At 44.1% G+C, this 14991-nt stretch overlaps 1 protein-coding gene across 1 annotated transcript in view; it reads left to right on the top strand.

Annotated features, from left to right (window-relative positions):
• LARGE (like-glycosyltransferase) overlaps nt 1-14991 on the top strand; it is a 663150-nt gene that overhangs the window by 259087 nt on the left and 389072 nt on the right. The gene's annotated exons all lie outside the window — the stretch shown is intronic.

The raw sequence follows: 14991 nt of genomic DNA, 5'->3' as shown, positions 1-14991 counted from the left end.
ATTACGATAACTCGTGTGTCTGCCTCGAGTTAAAAGTGTATCTGTTGGGATACTGTTAAGGGAACTTGACTGTGTTGTGGATACATGAAACAAATGGCAGATTGGCACAAATCTCTGCCTATTATTTTAATACCCCAATCCCAGATGTCTTCCTTAAATTGCATTATCTCAAAATCCCTCTGTTTGGGACAGATACAATGAGAGAGAAATTTAACAATGAGATTATCACTTTTTTTGTCTTTCTTGTTTCCTCCTTATCTTTTCAAATTACCCTCTGGCTTCTGTGGCCAACAGTCTCTCCTGACTCTTCTCTAGAGCATGAGATGCCACTTGGTGACAGTAAATCAAAACACTTTGAAAACATCACAGGCTTTTCCTATAGGCTTCTGTTTCCATTCACAGAAGGTACATTCTTGCCCATCCTGATTTCTGGCACCTTCCTTCCCTGAGCCTCCTAACAAGCTGCTGTCTGCTCGGTTCTGCCTGTGGCAACCCCGTGTGTGGGGAGAATAGAGTGCGGCTCCGTTGGGTTTGCAGTGGCTGACTTTTCCTGAACCAGATCACCAGGCCTTTCTTCAGAGGCACCTCAGGGTGGGACTCAGGTCTCCAGCCTCTCTGTTAGGTGCCCCACTGTTTAGCCTCTTGCACCACTAGACCCCTTACCTTGGAGCTAATTGAGAAGATCCTTCAGCAAATCATCTGGGTTCTTCCATGACCACTGGGAATTCTCTCCTCAGACCAGAATTTCCTCTCCTCATCTGTCTCAATAAATAATTGACACCAACAACAACAAAAAAACATCGTCTAGCAATACTCTCGAAAGAGTATGCCTTTGCATTTCCAGGAGAATCCTGGGAATTCTTCCTTATGCTTTATAAGTGTCAGGACTCGGATGAATGCAGGCTTTAGCTCCTGTTGGGATCATAATCACGTGTCCTGGCTTCTACCTGCAGCTCCTAGCCTGCCCGCTGTCATTCTGCTTCACCATCAGATTGCACTCACTGGGGGCAGTTTTCCATCACTGCATGGATTTTCCTAGTAAACATTTAGTGCATCCCTATTACATGTCAGAGGACTCTGGGTAGCACAGTTTGTACTTGACCATGAACTAAAGGTTGGCACTTCAAGCCCACGCAGTGGTACTTTAGAGAACTCACTCCCTCTTTTACTGTCTTGGAAATGACTCATAGCTGACTCCAGCAGGTTTGAAGGCAATAAATGGCATCAGAGGATACTGTCCATCTTTGTCTTGAGGAACTGCTTGTGGATTCAAACCCTGTAGAGGCGCCACCTTCAGCTCAGAAGTACCACTTCCCTATAGGCTATAGCACCGAGCTCCCTGCCTCAAAGAAGGCCAGCTGACTTGCTGTTGTTTTTACCATGGAGGAAATTCTGACCCATGACTCAGAATGCCACCGTTGTTAGCCAAGAAACCCTGTGGAACTCGGTTCTGTTCTGCTGCACATAGGTTGGTATCCACCAGATTGCATCGAGTTTGATCTTTTTTAAAAAAATTTATATTGGTTTGCTTATAAAGTTTCACACTATCCTTTGTTCACATTGTATTTCATTCAGTCATTTCCATTCATAATGCTTTATAAAATTAACCCTCATTAAACTATGCCCATCATTGCCCTGTCTTTCCAGATGCCTGTTGGATCTCTCTCATTTCCTTTACCCACCTCTCCCTCCACCCACCAGATTGTGAGACCCTATGATTTCCCTCCTGCCCATGCTCACCCCTCTGCTCCCACCCTACCCACTTGAATCCGCATACACATTTTACTGGTTATCTTTCCATTTCTACAATAATGGTTGTATGCAGTGTTTGTCCTTATGGGACTGATATAGTTTACTCATCATAATGCTCTCCAGTCCCTCCCAAGTTATGTGGTCATTTTCAAAGTCATTGTTCCTGAGTGCTGCACAGTATTCCATTGTGTGAATGTACCACAACTTCTCAATCCATTCGGTTGTAGTTGGACACTTAGGCTGTTTCCATTTTCTTGCAGTGGTGAATAACTCTGCTATGAGCGTTAGTGTACAAGTCTCCATTTGTGTCTCAATTTTAATTTCCCTGGGGTATATTTGTAGCAGTGGAATAGCTGGGTCATATGGAATTTTTTTATTTATTTATTTTCATATGGAATTTTTATGTTCAGCTTTTGATGGTGTGTCAGGCAGTGCACCGAGCTCAGAATTTTAAGAGATGAGAAATATGAGCTATGTTGAGGATCATTACCAATCTGGGAGGGGTCAGGGAAGACAGTATCATGGAGAAGGAGATAGCTGTACTTTGTCTTATTGGATGAAGGCAGTGAGACAAGTGTGGCTGGTGCCCACAATCCCCTTTGAAATTAAAGGGCTTCTTAGCTTCACTTTTGGGAGCCCTACCTACAAGTGACCTTCACCTACAGACCCCTTTTGTGATATCCTCAGTTGAAGAAAGCACCTTGGCCTGGGTTGCATCCTGGAGAATTCTGTACAATTAAATGAAGGTGCACTAGAAAAGACCAGGCTTACTCATCCAATGGAGACTTGTAGAAGCCCTGAAACTATGGTCTTTGGTGACTCTTCAAGCCTGGAATGGAAATGGAAATCACCCGTTGACCTCGACTTTCAGCCCAACAATTGACAGACTTTAAAACTATCAATAAAAGCCAGGGGAAGATGCACTCCTTGAATAATCAGCCGCACAAGATTGATAGCGTAGCATTTACCCAAGGTTAAATCTCGGAGCACGAAGAAGGATAAATGGATGGGAGGAAACTGCGTGAATGCCCTTGTTTTGCAGGGACTGCGTTCACAGTCACAAAACAAGATGCATATGACTTGTTGGATGGAAAACCAAACTACTCTGTTAACTTTTATTCAGGTATTAACAACAACAACAACAACAACAACAAGCAACCCAACCCTTCACACACCAATGACAGATGTATATGGGATCCTGTTGGTTCAACACTGATGATGCCTCATTGTGACTACCAGACACTGGGTTTCTCCCTCTGTACCCCTCTCTCCTTTTCCTCCTGATCCGAAAAACAATTCCTATTTATCCTCTTGCATGCTCACTTCCATCTGAGTCTGCGTCCCCAGAATCCCGCCGTGCACCCCACACACAGAACTGAACGTCTCCCATGGAGGTGTGTGTAATTGAGCCTGATCACCGGAAACAGGTGATCAGAAATGGTGTGCAGAGTCCTAGCTAGGGAGTTAATTACCTTCATCCCATCCCATCCAGGACTGGCCCTGGTGTTAATAGAGTTTCGAATCCAGCTGCAACACTACTTGCTGGGCTTTTTAAATACTTTCAGTATCATCTGTGGAGGAGATGCTACCAGAAAGGTGTGCTGCTCTTAAGGCTAGATGATTTACACATGAAGGGCTTTGGGGTTCAGAGCAGTCCTTGGGGCTGAGCCTAGTATGAGGTTAGGGTAGGCCAAGGATAAGGGAGGCTGGAATGTACAGGGTGGAGTTCACTGGGCTGGATTTCACTTGTTCATTCTCTCACTGGTTTATTTCCTGCAGTTGGTAAGCTCCCACTGCACAGAGACATAGATAGAGGCTGTTGTTATCTTAGGGAGTTCCGCTGGCCTACTTCTTAGGGAGTTGCAATGCTGACTCGAAGGATGAGAAGTCTCCCGACCTCATGAAATCTACAGCTTTGGAAACTCAGTGAAAAGTCAGGCTTGAGTCGCTTCCAACTGCACGGTAATGAAGTTTTATTGGCTGTGAGTTGTTATCTAAACATGTGGCAGATGCAGCACCTGTTTTCAAAGAACTCAAAAGGCAGAAGTGAAACTTTTCTGTATTGCCAGAAAAATCAAACAAACAAAAAACCCACCCCCTCCCCACACACACACCCCCAACCCAAAAAACCAAAAACCAACAGAACTTATTGCTGTTGAGTCAGAATACACTCATAGAAGACCCTCCAGCAAAAACCTCCAGCAGGTTTTTGGGGGCAGTAATTGCCCACCTTTCTCCTGTGGACCTGCTAGTGCTGAAACCATTCAGGAAACTGTTTCCATAATCTAGGTGAGAGATGATGGGAGCTGAGACCTGCGTGGAGCACTTGAAATGGTGACAAGTCATGTTTGGGACACTCTTGTCATTTGGGTCCTCAGAGAATGTGAGGAGTGAGAGAGAAGGAAGTCCAGGATGATGCCAAGTTGACTGGAGAGATCAGATTGTGCAAGAAGACCACAGGAACAAATCTCAGGCAAGATCAGGAGTTGGTGGTTGTTGTTGTTGTTATTATTAAGTGCTGTCGAATTACAAGTAACTCATGGCGACCCTATGAACAAAAGACCTGAACACTTGTATAACTTTCATCCTTTCTCCAGGTTCATAGGGTTTCCAAAGGCAAGCTATTTCAGAAGTGGTTACCACTCCTGCTTAGGACATTTTAAATCTGAAAAGCCTATTTGGACAAAGCCAGAAGGTTAAGGAGGGGAGCAGGTGTAGGACCACAGGCTTACCTCATTTTACTGCACTTTACAAATAGGTGTGCTGTTGTTGTCCACAAGCTAAAGGTGACAGCCCTGCATCGAGCAATCCTATTGGCATCATTTTTCCAGCAGTACGTGGTTATTTGGATCTTACTTGGATCCACAATCAATATACTTGCTTTTGGCGGTCAGGAGATCAGGAGATGCATTGCATTGGGAAAGTCTGTAGTTAGGGACCTCTCCAAATTATTGAGGAGCGATGATGTTGTTTTAAAGTGTGCCTGATTTAGGCCATGGTCTTTTCAGTCACTTACTATGTATCTGAGAGCTGCACAGTGAATACGGATGATAGAAGAATCAATGCCTCTGAGCTGTGGTGTTGGAGAAGGGTGCTGAAGATCCCACAGGCTGCCAGAACAACAAACAGTTATGTCTTAGAGCAGGTGCAGTCAGAGTGCTTCTTGGAGACAAAGGTGAGGAAACTTCATCTCGTACTCTGGGCATGGTGCTAGGAGGGGCTATTCCTTGGAGAGGGGTATCATGCTTGGAAAAGTGAAAGGACAGCAAAGGAGAGGAAGACCCTCAACCAGGTGGATTGACACAGTGGCTGGAACAGTGAGTCCTAGTGTGTCAGAGATTGTGAGGACGGCACAGGACAGGACAGGGTTCAGATCTGTTGTTCACAGGGTCGCTGTGGGTCATACTTAACGGCACCTAACAACAACAAAAACAACATGGAGTTACTTCGTGTTTCTGTGTCACATTTTGGTAATTCTCACAATATTGCAAACATTTTCTTTCTTTTTTTTTAATTTTTTTTTTCCAGGAGGGTCCGCAGGAGGCCCCGGTGGGCCTGTGTGAATTGGGTCCCTGTCTTAGAGTACACCTGCTCAAGTCTAGGTTCCAAATGCAGCCGATGTCCTTTCCAACTTGGAATCAGGCTGAATAAACAGTTTTCATTAAGGTGGTCATGGCTCAAGCATTAAAGCTTCCCTTCCGGAAGGTCCTTCCACACAGGCTGTCCAGGGCATCGCTGTTGTAGAAACTCGGCCCTGGCCGGACGTGCTGTCCCGTGCGGTACTCGGTTCTCGGCCCGGGAAGTCTGGTGGCGGCAAACACGGGTCTTTGGGGCGATGGTGGCCCGGTCCTCGTCGCCTTGGCTCGGCTCCTGCTAGGACGTGGTGGCAGCACCCCTCTGGCGGGCAGCCAGCACCGGATAGAGGTCAAACATTTTCTTAATGTAATTACACACTTAATAGACAAGGATGCCTTTGAGCTGTGGTGTTGGAGAAGAGTCTTGAACATACCATGGACTGCTAAGAGGACAAACAGCTCTGTCTTGGCGAGGGTGAGACCAGGCCATTCCTAGGAGGCACAGATTCTGAAGTTTCATCTGACATACTTTGGACATGTTGCAAGAAAGAACCAGTCCTTGGAGAGGGATGTCATGCTTGGGTGGGTGGAGCGACAGCACAGGAAAAGAAAACCCTAGATGAGATGAACTGACTCATTGACTGGGGTAATGGGGGTAGGTGTGTCGTGTGGGAGATGGTGAGATTAGCTCAAGATAGAGCAGAGTTTAGCTGTTGTTTATAGTGTCACTATGTGTTTCAGTGAACTCTACAGCACATAGCAACAGCAACTTTTACTGCACACAAAAGTTTACAATAACTTTAATAACATCATTTATGTTTAATAACATCATTCCCAAACCTGGAATTATTCTGAATGGATGACAAACACTGGTACAAACACAATTCTCACAGGTTATGGGATTGTTTTCTGGGCTCCAAGGTGTAGGGCCCTGGTTTCCTGAGGCACCCCAGTTAGCTAGCCTTCTGGTGCCTCTGTTACTTTTGGTCTCTATTCATCTTTCTTGTCATCAGGCAGCCACCAGTGTGGAGTCCATTGCAGCCCTGAGTGCCTGGCTCTCCCGCAAAGCTGAAGGCAGAAGTTCCCAAATGACTCTGCTGCTTCAGCTCCATTGACAGTTCACTGCTCCATCTGTTGCCTTAGTTGATATTTATATTGAATTTCTTCTTTCACTTGCTATTTGAACTACTTTCTTATCATCTCCTTTGAAACTCCGGGTTCCAGGATTATCATCCATATCTGTTATCTTTGTTTTCTGTTGTCTTGTCTTGTCTTGTAAAGGATCTGGGCTGGCATCTGCTTGGTCCCAGCATAAACCTAACTTTCATGGGCATGGGTTAAAAATCAACACAGGTCTGTGTGACTTTTGCTATATTGCAGGGGCCTGTAGCCGAATCTCCAGTGTCTCCGAGGTGTGCCTGTGTTTGAAAAGCAGAAGAAAAGTAACTGCTAATTCTTAATGACTTCTTCTATGCTGGGCATATAAGAATAGAAGCGTTGCCCCTCTGACTAGCTGAATAAGCTGAACCTTAGAGGGAGTTTAACCACTGTTCGTGCTCAGAGAGCTATTACAGAGCTGGAACCAGAACCCGATGGCTTTGGGTCTCTCTTCCATGTGCTTCCTCTGCTGGCTTCAGGATGGAGTGGATGGAGGAGACACGTCCACCCACCTGGAGGTGACCTGTGTCTCATAGATCATAGCTGTCTCATAGCTGGTCCTACATGTTGCCAGGGACCCCTGAGTGTCTTTATTTCGACAGCACAATAACATGGAAATAACATCTGATTTTAATAGTTTAAGAAGGTATTGTGAAGCTATAAATAATAAATGCACACTCATAATTTGAGTCTTTTGGAAGAAAGCCACATTACATATTCAAGATAGTGTGTTCCCACCAACAAGTGCTTCTCAGTTAAGAAGGGCTTATTACCTTGGTGTGTAGTTTTGGCGCCAACACAAGAAGCTACAAGCATCAAACACATACGGACATCACGGCCTCACCCTCATGGTGCCATGGTACAGGCAGATGGGTCACATCTGTGGTCGTTTCTTAAAAGGCCGAATACAGTCATTGGGAGCCTTGGTGGCTCAATACCTAAAGCAATTAGCTGCTAACACAGCGGTCAGGAGATCAAGGCCTCCAACTGTACCCTGAAAGAAAATAAGCAAGTCTGAAACAGTAAATATTTACAGGCTTTTTTGAAAGTCCCATCAGGCAGTAGGGTCCCTCGTGATCAGAATCGACATGAAGGCAGTGGATTTGGTTTTGGCTTTTTTGACAGCCTCACTGTGGCCCCTTTATAACTAACCTGTTTAGGGCCTTGCTCCGTGTAGGCCAAGCTATTCAGCACTTCGTGTGTAAATTCCTTTAACTCTTCACAGCGTTTTCATCTTGTAATTACCAGTGGTCTTATTTTAGAAATTTGGAAACGGATGTTTCCAGAGCTAGAAAAGCTTGCCCAGGCTCTTCGCTTCCTGGAGTTTGAACTTGGATCGTTCAACTTTAATCCAATGTCATGTACCCTGTGTTGTACCCCCACTTACCATTAACTGCTCATGTTCCCACACATGCCAGAGTAGATCTGTATTCTGAAGGGTTTTCAGTGGATGATTTTGGAGGGCACAGGATTCCAGGTCTTCCTTCCAAGGCACGTCTGTTGTTTTTGTGGTTATATGCCATTGACATGGCTACAACTGTGTGAACTTCAGATCTGAACCTTGCCCTACACCATGTTCATGGTCTCCGTCATGCTCAAGCCCGCTGTGGTGGTCAGCGTGTCAGCTGATCTCGTTATGGGTCTTCCTCTCTTTTACTTTTCTATACCTCTCCCAGCATGATGTCTCTCTACAAGTGCTGGATCCTCCTATAAAGATGCCCAGAGTAAGTGAGAGGGAGGTTCACCATCCTTCTCTGTATGGTGCACTGTGACTGCTTCCATCAAGACAGATGTGTTTATTCCTTTGGCAATCCCTGGGATAGTCATTACTCTTGTCAGTACCATCATTCATGCGAACCTCTTGGTGATACCACTTGGTGGTACCTCTTGGTGTACCACTAAAGTTTTGATTAGCAGCTGAGCATGTTAACTCATGTCCACCCAGGGACTCGACCTTCCATTCCATATAGATGTAAGAACAAGCATTGTTATATTGGTTGAGTTTAGAGCCTGTGAAAAGGCTTAAATTATACATATGAGAGAGTTCTAGATGATCACATAAACCAATCAGTGGGAGACTTAGGTGATCCAGGCCTGTACAGAAGACAGACCTGAAGGCAGAAGGTCATAGGAAAGTGCATTTTTCTAAGAATCGAGAAACAAAATCCCAGTCTCCAGCATGTGACTTCTCAGAAAGGAATTGTTAGCATAGCTGTCCATCACAACAACTCTTCCACGGGGTATTGGGTCTGTTGGGGAAAGCCACAGTTGTTTCCACTGATGGCTCTGTGAAGCAGTGGTTAAGCGTGTTGCTGCTTTAACCAAAAGGTGGCTGGTTCTAACCAACCAGTGTCTCAGTCAGGGAAAATAAAGACCTATTTTATCCAGTCTCAAAAAAAGTCTTAATGAGTCAGAATGACTCGATGGTATACACAGCAAAGATTCTGTAGTTACTTGGCTCCTAATTGAAAGGTTTTACTTGCATCCATAATCAATACCCTTGGTAGCAGCAATCAAAAAATCAAGGCAAAGGGAGCTCTGGTAGCCTAGTGGCAAGAAGCTGCACTGCAATCCCAGAGGTACACGGTTCAAATCCACCAGATGCTCTGCTGAGAAGGAGGGACACTCTCCTCCTCTACCAATCAGATCCAGTTTGACAGTACACACAAAAAAATAATAATAAATGTTAAAAAAATAGATAGATAGATCAAAAGACATGTTGCTTTGGGGAAATCAGCTGTTAGGGACTTCTCCAAAGTTCTAAAGAGCAAGGATGTCAGTTTTAAGATTCAGGTGTACCTGATCTAAGATGCGCTTGATGTTTTCGGTTACTTCCTATGCATCTGAAAGTTGGACAGTGAATAAGGAAGACCGAAGAAGAATTGACACCTTTGAGTTATGATGTTGGTGAATAGTATTAGATGAACTGCCAAAAGAAGAAGTCAAGAAATTAAACCAGAGTGGTTATTTTATTTTATTTTATTCTATTTTATTTATTATTTTGTGTGTGTGTCAGATGTGACTGGTACAGAAGGAGATTGTCCTGCCTTCTCCAGCAGAGCATCTGGTGGATTTGAACCATGCACCTCTGGGATTGCAATGCAGCTTCTTGCCACTTGAGTGTTCTTCAGAGTCAAGGATAGTGAATCTTGGTCACACCTCCTTTGGGTATATGTTCAAGAGGAACCTGTCCTTGGAGAGAGACTTCCTGCTGTGAAAGTAGATAGTCAGTGAGAGGAAGACCCACAATGAGATGGAGTGATGTGGTGATGACCGCAGTGGGCTGGAACTTGACGGAGGTTGTGCAGATGGTGCCAAGCAGGGCAGGGTTCACAGATCCTTGTTCATAAGGTTGCTGTGAGTCTTAATAGACTTCATGACACCTGACGACAGTAACAACAAAAACATTGACTCTTCTGGCCAAAAGGCCTAGAAATCCTATTCTGTAAATATCACAGCCAGGAAAATTCTGTGGGATCGTTCTTCATTTAACAAGGGCTCGCTAATCATCAAAATTACTTTGTCAGTAGCTCTAGTGGCCTAGTGGCAAGAAGCTGCACTGTAATCTCAGAGATACACGGTTCAAATCCACCAGATGCTTTGCTGGAGAGGGAGGGGCAATCTCCTCCTATATGAGTGAGATCCTATTTGATGGTACACACACGAAAAATAATAAAAATTAAAGAAAAAATTTTTTTTCTTAAAAAGTCACTTTGTCAGCACTGAACAGAAATGGCTCTGTGACCTTGGATTCCTGGAAATGAGGTTGTTGTTTGTTGTTTGATGCCGTCGAGTCGTAGACGACTCATAGCGACCCTATGAACGAACGGCCTGAGCACTGTTCTACACAGAGTTTCTGGAGGCAAGCCATTTTGGAAGTGGATGCCGCTCCTGCTTCCAGTCTTGATTTAGTCAGGAAGCTCCAGCCAACACTGTCCGCCATGGGTACCCATTACCACGATTGGCACATCACTGTCACATTCTTCAGCATCACAGCAACCACGAGTTACCTCTGTACAGCAACACACAGAGGTAGGATGAGGCTAATAAAGTGAGTGTGAGGATTTCACAGGATACTGTTTGTTATTCTTCCCATTTACCATTTTCTCTGAAGATTCTGGTCAGCATGTGTGGGCTAATGGCGGACATCATTAATGTGTATCTGCTCCATTACCTCACAGTTTTGTCCACAAAGCCATTGGGACCGGGGGTGGTTGTACATATAAAATAATGTAGAAGAGATAGTCATGAAAAACACAGCAAATCACAGCTTCTGGAGACATTTGGAAAACTTTTCTATTTAGAATCAATTACCTTGGACAACCTTTTTTTTTAAACACACACACACAACCCTACTTGACATTTCTTTAGAGTGCTTAGATACAAATGGCTATTGTGCTGGGTTGCTAACCTAAAGGTCAGTGGTTCAGAGCTACCCTGAGGTGCTTTGGAGAGAAATCTTGACAATGTACTTTGAAAAATTCAGCCTTCCAAGATCCAGTGGTACCCGGTTATAACACACAAGGCGTTCCCAGAAATTGGAACCCACACAAACAACAACTGGTCAGTTGGTTGATTTGTTTTGAAATTTCTTTAAACTTTATCTTTCTTACCCAAGCCCTCTCTTGCCCTCCTGGTTTTGGCTATCTTTTCCCCCTGTCTGTGGGGATGGAATTGGTAGGTTGGAGTACAAATACAGCACAAATGGAGAAACCAAGTTTCTAATCCTGCCTGGCTTACTCATCAACTGAATAATCTTACCCCCCCACCCCACCCCCACACACAATGGGATAATCTTGGGAGATCATTAACCATTTCTGAACCTTCATTGTTTACTTGTAAAGAATATATAGCACATTGTTGTCATGGGTGTGTATGGTTTGAGGGAAGTGACTCCTTGACCCTGATAGCCAGCAGATGCTGTACCCTTGTCAGCCATGTGCAGTTCCATTTCCATCTTCCTTTCATAAGTCAGTGTTTAAACTTTCCCCCATCACTTTAAATCTTTCTCCTTTCCTTCCTTCCATTTACCTCCAGATGCAGCTTAATTAAAGGAGCTCTTTCAGGACTCACCTCATAACCACTTTACTATTGAGTTGCCCTGAGTAAAGCCACCTCTCTTGACTGACCCAGCCCACCTCCCCCATGGAGTAGACAGACACTCTTCTCATCTCACATCCACCTCTGACAGCTGGGAGACAAGTTTATTTGACAAAACGTGGGAGACTGCTTTGATGCAGAGAAGGAAACAAAATTTTAAAAGATGGATTTTCTGAAAGCAAGTGCTTTAAAATGACTCCAAAAGCCAGTTTTCTGCAGGTGTGATGAGCTTGTTGGTACAGAAGGTGCCACAGCTCACTGGGAGAAGAGTGAAGGTGGGCCTGTGATTTTTTGTCATCAGTTACAAGATTTTGCTGAAAGACCAGGCATCTCTGCTTCGTCTCTGTTTTACGAAGTTCTGATGGAAAGTGATAGATTTTATCCCTCACTACCTAGTCTCATTTTCTTGCACTCTATTCTAGAGAGCTCTCATGGCCTAGTGGCAAGAAGCTGAACAACAATCCTGAAAGCACATGGTTCAAGGCCACTAGCTGCTCCATGGGAGAAGGATGGGCAGTCATCTCCCATGTGATTAATTACTTTTGAAAACCCACTGGGCTTTAACAGCAACTATTGTTTCTTGATCCCTTTTACCACCCCATTAATTCCCTGGCCCTTTATGGTCCATTCCTGCTCCTCATTCCCTTTGACTTTTTTTCTCTCCTCTATTGCCCACGCCTCCTTTCTTTCGAAATCAGAAAGTAGCACCTTGGTTTTCTTGGGATGCACGTGATTCTTGTGTTTGTCCTGTTGAGATGCACACCAGCGGAGTAATATCAAGGATTTTCTTTCTGAAAAAAAAAATAGATAGAGAAACCTTTTTCCAAATCCGTCTTTTTTCTTTCTTTCTTTCTCTTTTTTTTTTTGGCTATGTGATCATTTTGAGGCACTTAGTTTCTCCAAGCCTATTTTTTTTTTTTTTTTACTTTCCCTGCCCAATAAAAATAGAGGCATGATACTGGAACCGGTGCCCTAAAGGCTTCATTTTGGTTGGATAAGTCAGAAAAGGTTTCTGCCTTCTTTTTTTTTAAAAAAAAAAATAAATTTATTCTAGTTACTCTATTCTCCATACATTTTAAAAAAATTTTTATTATTAATTTTAATGAAAATTTACAGACTTTGGATTTCCATTCATTGTTGCACTTTTCTCCCTGCCCACCCCTTCCCCCCCCGTTCTCTCTTCTCTTTGAAAAGTAAAAGAAAAATTCTTTCATTGTTATACAATCCCTCCCCCAAGTCCACTCCACTATGCAGCCTTTGCTCTAGACTCCTGTCATGACAATAATACCCAATCACATATCCCTTTTAAACAGTTTTCTGCTTCAAAGGTTTCTGTCTTAGACTCTCCTCCTTCCTCATTGCTTTCAAGAAAGAACCGCTGACCCTCCAAGTGTGTTTCCAGAAGCTCTGAAGCGTACGGGAGGAGATTACTCATCTTTATCCCTCAGAACAGCAGGTGGATTCAAACCGAGTGCCATTGAATTGGCAATGTAACTCCTTACCCATTAGACCTCCATGGTAGCTTATAAATGACGGTTCCTTTCTTTCCTTCTTCATGTCTATTGTCCTCCTGTTCTTTAACTTGAAATTCCAGAGATTGGAGACCAGGAAGCTCTCCTCCCTGCCTCCCTGCTTCCTCTCTGCCTTCTATTTGCCTTTTTCTCTCCCTACTCTCTCCTTTCCTCTTCTCCATTCTCTGTTGCCTTCTTTTCTTCTTCTTTCTCTATCCTTTCTTTTCCCTTCCATCCTCTCCTCCTTTTCATCTCTCCGCCAACCATCCCATCACTTATTCTTTCTTTAACTCCTTATTTTTTTAATCCCTTCCTTCTGCATGGTGGATAAACAGTAGACAGACTCTGGCGTGCCTTCGCAGTGCTTGTATCTGCTAATGTATTTTTTGTTATGTGTCAGATGCTGGCTTGACTCACTTAGCTCTCATCAAAGTGTTTCAGTGTCCTGTTCAAGGTCTTGAAGTGACTGATGGAGCCAGGATTGCAGCCAGGCTGACCACTCCACCCACGCACCCAACCACTGGACTCTGGATTCATTTGAACACTCGGTTACAGAAGTATGGGGAGCGTTCAGCTCCAGACAGGATTACATTGTAGGGAGAGCATGTCTAATCAGGGGGCTGGGGAGCGTGGGGTGGGGAGAGGTTTCAAGCAAGCTTCTCATCGGAAGAGATATGGAAGATATGGAAGCATGATAGAATTTTTACACAAATAATACATGTCATCCCTTTTCAGCTTACAGCCTCCTCCACTCAGTACAACATTTTAAAATTAGCATAGTGTACTTAAAAAATACCTTGCTAGAGGATGGTGCAGGGAGCTCTGCTGATGGAGTCTTGAGAAAGTTACATTTCTAAACCAAAGCTGACATCTCTCCGGAGGTTAGAATGCATCATCAGCAATGAATGAAAAAGATTGACAGTCCCCTCCTGTGTAATTTACAGCCTCTGAAAGCCTGCTGGAGGGTCTACTATGGGTTGATTGTGACATGACAGCAGGAGTTTTTGTTTCTGAGGGGATGGTGCATGTCTTAGTCTGGGTTCTTTAAAGAAGCAAAACCCATCAAGAGTGTCTATAGCTGTATGCCTGTGTTGAGGAAGGGAGAGAGAGAGATTTATATTCAGGAAATAGCTTCCTCACTTGTAGAGACAAGACCTAGGTCTGAAGGTCAGACCTCCAGATAGAGGTGTTAGGAAGCTAGAGTCCAGGCTTTAGGAACTGACATGCTCACGGCCATTATTGGGAAGCAGGGTCTCTGGCAGTAAGGTTTACGGGCTGGCACATCTATGGTTACTGTTGGGAAGCAGGCTTTGGAGAGCTGGCTTTGTTGCTGTTATGTACCATCGTGTTGGATCCACCCCACAGCCGACTCTCGAGCAGGTGTTCAGAGGCAGTAAGTCACTTCGGAGCGGTATTGCTCATCTTTCTCCTGTGGAGCAGCTGGTGGATTTGAACCATGTGCCTTTGGGTTGGCAGTGCAACTTTTCCCCCCTCTGCCACCATAACACACTAGACTGGTGACTTTAGGTATTGATGAGTCCATTGTCAACACGTATTATCCCAGGTCATTGATTTAGGTCTAGAAGTCACAGGCCAGAGAGCCAGCTAAATATATAACAAAATCTCCAAATGTCCATCAAAAACGAATGGATTGAGAAATTGCCATACATTCACATGATGAAATACTATGCAACACGCGGGAGCAGTGATTTAGAAAAATACCATATGACAAGGGAGAGACTGGAAAGCATTATGTTGAGTGAACTAAGTTAAGTCAGTCTCATAAGGAGAAATACCGCATAAGAACATTATTGCAAAAAATAGAAGGATTTCTAGTAAGATGTATACAAAAGTCCAAAGCTGAGAGGAGAAGGAAGAGGGGGGCTGAGGGTAGG

The sequence above is a fragment of the Elephantulus edwardii genome, unplaced genomic scaffold (assembly GCF_000299155.1).
Source record: "Elephantulus edwardii isolate Elephantulus edwardi_28Jun2011 unplaced genomic scaffold, EleEdw1.0 scaffold00321, whole genome shotgun sequence".
In the NCBI taxonomy this organism is placed as follows: domain Eukaryota; kingdom Metazoa; phylum Chordata; class Mammalia; order Macroscelidea; family Macroscelididae; genus Elephantulus; species Elephantulus edwardii.
This window is presented reverse-complemented; position numbering and strand designations above follow the sequence as displayed.